The sequence below is a fragment of the Trachypithecus francoisi genome, unplaced genomic scaffold (assembly GCF_009764315.1).
Source record: "Trachypithecus francoisi isolate TF-2019V2 unplaced genomic scaffold, Tfra_2.0 Lachesis_group3, whole genome shotgun sequence".
In the NCBI taxonomy this organism is placed as follows: Eukaryota; Metazoa; Chordata; class Mammalia; order Primates; family Cercopithecidae; genus Trachypithecus; species Trachypithecus francoisi.
Genome location: NW_022681468.1, coordinates 46,001,412 through 46,007,411, shown reverse-complemented (window position 1 = coordinate 46,007,411; position 6,000 = coordinate 46,001,412). Strand labels below are relative to the sequence as shown.

At 47.6% G+C, this 6,000-nt stretch overlaps 1 protein-coding gene across 3 annotated transcripts in view; it reads left to right on the top strand.

Moving 5' to 3' along the window:
* The first annotated feature begins 326 nt into the window (after nt 1-326).
* Nucleotides 327-6,000, top strand: part of DAAM1 (dishevelled associated activator of morphogenesis 1) — a 183,755-nt gene continuing 178,081 nt past the window's right edge. The window contains exon 1 of one of the 3 annotated variants that reach the window (XM_033187876.1): nt 327-484. The gene's annotated coding sequence lies outside the window, so the exon portion shown is untranslated. Of the gene's footprint in view, nt 631-6,000 lie in introns of all 3 variants that reach the window. The other 2 variants (XM_033187879.1, XM_033187878.1) reach the window with 2 other exon arrangements.

Here is a 6,000-nt window from a genome sequence, read left to right as displayed (position 1 = left end):
TCACGCGAGCCCCGGACCCCTCCGATCCTTCAGAGCCCGCGCCGGGCAGACTAGAGGTCAAGTCAACAGGCTGGACCACAGGGCAGCCCTCCCACTCTCCCGTGCGGTCCGCAGCTCGGGTTCGGAACGACCACCGCTAACACTGCAAGGCTGTAAGGCTGGGAGGGGGCGGGTCCTGAAGGGGGAGGGGAAAGGGGCGGGGCAGAGGAGCCGAGGAGTATGTCGGGAGGTGTAGTTCCACGAGTCCTAACAGCAAAGCTGTCCCGGCCCAGCTAATAGATTGGAACTACTACTCCCAGGAGTCTGCGCGCCCTACCGGAGTGTCCATGCGCAGTGGGAGCCACTTTGTATCCTATCAGGCGAGGAGAGGGTGATGTCACCTGCGAGTTAGTAACCTACGAGCGGCTGTGAAGGAAACTGTTTAACCGGATCCCATTGTACCCAGAGTGCAGAGCCGCCTTTCCAGCATGCAGGGGCTGCTCAGGTAAGGGGGACGCGCCTCCTTGCCCGCCGCACTCATTCATTAAGTGGCACCGCTTAGTGGTGCGGGGGTGGGCGTGCTTCCGTGGGCCGGGCGCTGAGTTCGCGGCGCGCCCTCCCGCTGCCTCCCCGGAGCTCCCGGGCCAGTAGGTAAATATTAAACCCGTCCTTCAGGTTGGGTCTGGGTGGGAACGGGACCGAGACGGCTCTCGGCTGCCTAGCTGGGGGTGGGAAAATGGCTGCAGCTCAACGCAAACCGTGGCAGCAGGGAGGAAGACGCCCCCAAGGACGGGGGTCCCTCCCTTCTTTCTTTCTAAGGCGCCCAGCTGGCCGGGGAGCCGGCGGGGTAACACTCGCTGCATTGCTGCAGACTCCCCGGGGCTGGGGCCGCGGGTACTGCAGCGGCGTCCGGGAGCTCCCGGCCCGGGGGCTTCGAGAGGGAGAACCCCGAGGCAGGCTTGGTGGACACGGCGGTGGCGACAGGGAAGGAGGGACTCGTGTACTCGTTCGCGTCCGAGCAGAGCCCCCAGTACCCCTGGCACCCTCACTTCCAGTCCCATTCGAAAGGGACGGAGCGCCTGTAATTCAGACTAAGTTGGACCTAAATGTTTCAAAACAGAGAGAAGGGCGATCGGACTTTGCGGAGGGAGAGCGGGGTGTTGGCGGCCGGAGAAGCTGCGCCGCCTGCGAATCCGGTTGTGAGGCACTGCAGAGGGCTCCTGCCGCCCGTCCCTCTCGAGAGGGCGCATCTCAGTCTCCACGGTCCCTTGGCATAGAGCACCTGGGCTGGGGCGAAGCGCCTGCCCTGAAGCCCTGGGCCAGGAGGTGGTGGCGCGGGGGTGGGGGTGTCGGATAATCTAATGATTAGGCTGGCTGTGGAGCAGAAGGGCTGGATAATCGGGTTTACCCAGCTGGTGCTGAAAGCCAACTGCTCGTGATCGGCTTGCCCTTTGACTGGAGATGTGCACGAGGCCCAGAGCTCTCAGTCCTCTGGATGTTCTTTCCCTTTCCCTAGTACCTTCATTTGTTCGTTTACTCATTCATCAAACCCTGCTAAGGTCTCAAGTTGTTCACGGCCTGGCTTTGCGGAGCTACCTCTCGCCCCATAACATATTCAGTGATGCCTGAACTCCATTTCCCTCTCCTTTATCTCCACTTTCTGGAGGGCATCAAGAGCAAATGCCACCCGTGACCGTTTTTGCTCTCGTAGAGCTGGTAGTTTCTTGAGATTCGAGCAGGACCTAGTGAATTGAAGCGGAGTTGCCTGCAAGATGAATCCCGTTGCCATGGCGACTCCTGCCTTCGGAATCTTAGCTGCTGCCACTGCTGTTTCGATTCGATGTGGCTCTGCGGGCAGCTGGGAGGGAGTGGCTAGTGGGTGTGGTCAAACGCTTGCCCTGGCCCAGCTGCTCTCTCTTCCTCGCCCCTTTCACAGCCTGGGACTCTCTCCTTTCTCTCCTAAATAGCTTGCACACAGTTCTAGACCCCTTTCCCTTCCCCGTGCCACACCTCAGCACACCACCTCCCTCCCTGAAACTAATTGTTTGGCGCCTTTTTCCTGAGGCAAACTCTGAAAATTATCATTTGAAAAATCTCTTCCCTCTTTCGGGCTAGCCGCATCATTTCCCCAATAAGGTAGTTTATGGTGTTGGAGGCAGCTTTGTCATGAAAGGCGCCCTTACGTGTTCTGCATAAAGAGAGTTCCCTGGTCACCAGTAAAGGCTCTCAATTTGCTCTAGGTGCAGCTGATTGGAAGTGATTAGGGAAAATTAATAACGGTTGGAAGTCACTGCAGTCCCTTGTGGTTCTCATAAAATCTAAAGCCAGGCTAGAGGGTGCAGGTCCTTTAGGGCGAAGCATGCAGGGCCATAACCAGGAGCCTTGGGTCCTACTCTGGCTCTGTCAGTCACTAGCTACTCCACGCTGGGGTTAACCCTTGACCTCTGGACCTCAGTTTTCTCTTTGGTAATGTCGGGAAAGGCTATAGAATAGAGCATTTCCTAACGTTAATTCTAGGTGCAATAGCCTATGATTCTAAGATAGACTTGGTCATTGTCCTTTTTCTTCCCCCTTTCTCCCCCTCAAAGTTATCTGAAGTTCAGGGTTTAAACCTAGCTTCTGATACTGTGCCATCGGGTTATATGGGCAAGGCAGCTATGTGACTATTTGTAATACTGTTTATACTACTACTACTATTATTCCAGTATCTGGACCCTTCTAGTTATACTTTAGTATTATAAATAATGGTTTAGGTTTTGCCTTTTTATAGATTCCTAATGAGTGCAGTTATTTTTAATTGCATTAAGTGTAATTGACTTATACAAATATTTTGTTTCCCCTCTGCTTGCATTTTATACCAATGTGCCTTATCACAGATGTTGCAATTCAGGGGGAAGGTGTGTATGTGAGAGTGTCTATGCATGTGTATCTGTAGTCAGGTAAATGCTTGGGATTGCTGTGTGCTTGGTGGTTGACACTATCTTATTTTAAGTAGGTAGCTACATCCCCATGAGGAAACAGGATCAGAAGTTGTCACTTTTTTTTTCCTGGAACTTATCATTAAATGAAAATTTCCTTCATTCTTCTGCTTGTCTACCCTACTAGATTATAAGCTCCTTGAGGTAGGGTCTTTGTTTTGTCCTTTTCTATCTCCCCAGCATGTTTAGAGCAGTTCGTTGATTTGTAGGTCTTTAATAAATATTTGTTAAATGAATATTAACTAGCAGAACTATGATTGGCGATCCAAGGTGTGTATTATTTCCACTGTTAGTTCTGTCATCTGTGGTAATATTCATTCCCCTTAGCTTTCTATCAAGCAGTTTCATTTAATCATAAACCAAAACTTGTCGGCATAAAAGGCCTTCTGTGCGTTTGAAATAGACATATTTCCTAATTATTTGCTTTTAGAATACATTCACTCACATAGACTGTTTCTTTCTAGTTACAATTTCTTATTACCCTTGAACCAGGCATTTCTAGATTTCTCTCAGTTGCACTATCCTTGGCCCAGATAATCTTCCCAGGAGGTGTATGACACGTGATTAGGGAGAGGCACCAAGAGAAAGATACCTAGAAGTTTTTGCCAGGCCACCAGTGTCTCCCAGCTCTTCTGGGAGACAATAGTCCTCGCACCTGAGGTGGAGCCGTTCTGTAAACAGGATCAGTTGTTTCAGGCTGGTTGATGTGAAGGAAATGGCAAAGAACATTTGCCTAATATTTGTAACATGTTACCATCCAGTAGTCGGATTCTGTGGGTTTTCAGGAGCATAAATTAGTAAATTAGTGAGGAGGTGTGATAATGAAGAGGGTGTGGTCGGTCACATCCTTGGGTGGTGCTTACAGGAGCTCCATGAGTAGGTGCTAAGGAATTTGAATCCTGGTTTTCTTGTTTTGTGGACATGTTCTGCGTCTTAAGGGGTGTGTGTGTGTGTGTGTGTGTGTGTGGTTTTGAGCTACTTTGTTTAAAAGGCTGCTTTTAGTGTTGGCACTATGGTCCTTAAAACAAATAAGGTGTTTACAAACAAAACAGTTCTGATTGAAAGTGTTTCATTTTGTAAATATTTGGGAGATGGCATAAAGAGAAGCTTGAGGTCTTCTGTGAAAACACTTTAAAGTTGCAGCTGTTGGACCAGAGGAAACATGCTTTTCCAACAAAGCTTGGTACCCTTGAGTGCCTTAGGTGTTTGGTTCAGGAAATAATCACAGAGCTTGTAACTGCTGTGGGGCCCTGCCTGGCTTCAAGCCCTGCTCTGGTATTTCCAGTGTTAAGTCTATCCTTATATTGCCCGAAACAAAGCAAGGTGTCCAACGTGGGTTAGCAAACTTGTTTTCTCTCTAGAGGGGACACCAGTCAAAATGAAAGTTCTATATTCTGTTGTGATTTTTTTCTCTTTGGATGAGGAATATGGTGACTTATTTTGGTATTACAATTTCTAACTTGGTGATAGAGGTAATCTTCTAAATGAATACCTATCTTAAATATGCACAGCATCTGTTGTAGTGGTTTCAAGACCTCAAAGTTTAGAGGAAATTGATTGCACAGGTACTACTTAAGAAATTGGTACTGAGAGCATTTTCTGTATTTCTGTATGTGGCTTGGAGGTAATGTCTGGTTGACAGATCAGGCTAGGGTGGATGATACCCCTCTTGAAGATGCATTCACTTAGCAAGTGTACTGTCTTTTATGTAGATTGTATTATTTAGAGTGGCTGAGGCTGCTGATAGAGACCAGCGTTGAAGCGTGGATCTGAATCAGACCCCCTTTCTCTGAGCTGTCACCTTGTTTGTAGCCCCACTGAAACAGGGACAGACGAACATGAGATTCAAGTTGATTTTAGTGACCTGTATTTCACTCCAGCAGATGTTTTTGTTTTTTTTTTTTTCCAGAAATAAAAGGTTACCTTTACCTTTTAATTTTCTAGTATCCTTTCCACTGTTCCAGGAGCAGGGGGAGAACAGAGCATTTCAGGGAGAGTTTGCATTCATAGTCCACAAGTTTGCATACATAGAACATGTGTCTAAAAATGAACTGAATGTGAAGTCCTAGAAGCACAGCAACAAGTGTACAGAGCCTTCCCCATCACTCCCAATTAATCTGGGGTTGCCAAATACACCTTCAGCTTTGGGGAGCTTGTTTTCCTCATTGATATTTAAGTGTCCCTGGTTTTTACTCTGTGACTTTCTGCAGTAATGGCTGTCCATGTCTGCAATGTGCATCCCTCTGAGTGTCTGGATTCTCTTGTGCTTTCATATCTAGCTCAGGTGCCACAGCTTCCAGGAAGCTTTCCCTGCCCTTCCTCCTTAACGCACTTAGCCTGACCACACAACACTTACAGCTAATTTGATACTGATATTGTATGTGAGGTGCCTACCTCATGCCAAGCCCTTTCTAATACTTTCCATGGGCTATGTTATTGACTCCACAAAATTATACAAGATAGATACTTTTATTGCCATGTTCTAGATGAGGAAACTGAGGCACAGAGAAGTTAAAGAACTTGCCCATTAGGCCACACAGCCTGTAAGTGGCAGACCAGGTTAGGGACCCAAGCAGTCTAGTTCTTTATACATCCTGATGTTGTCTGGTTTCTGACTTTCTGGCATGTTATTCTTTTCTCTGCAACTGGAGTTGGGGGAATCACAGCTTCCTTTGAGTCTCTTAATTCTCAGACAGTGCTGGGTCAGTAAGTCCTGGGTTAATTGAGAGTACAATGACTTCTTCATGTCATGGGTTCTTACAGCCTGATTTTCTGAAACAGAAAATGTTGCATGAGATTAAAAATGTTGCTTTTGAGTATTTAAATGATAAAACTTTAGAGCTCTCTTTTGCTGTGCAAACGATAGACAAATTATTTGAAAAGGGAAATGCTCTTATATTACAGCTCTAGATCTATTTGGAGCCTGTCCAGCATTAGACCCTATTTGTTACGTGAGATAACTTTTCACTGGGTTGAATCCCTCATCTGATAAAAGATCTTCTCACCCAAAACAGGGCCACAGAAGCCTGCATTGAGAGTTAAG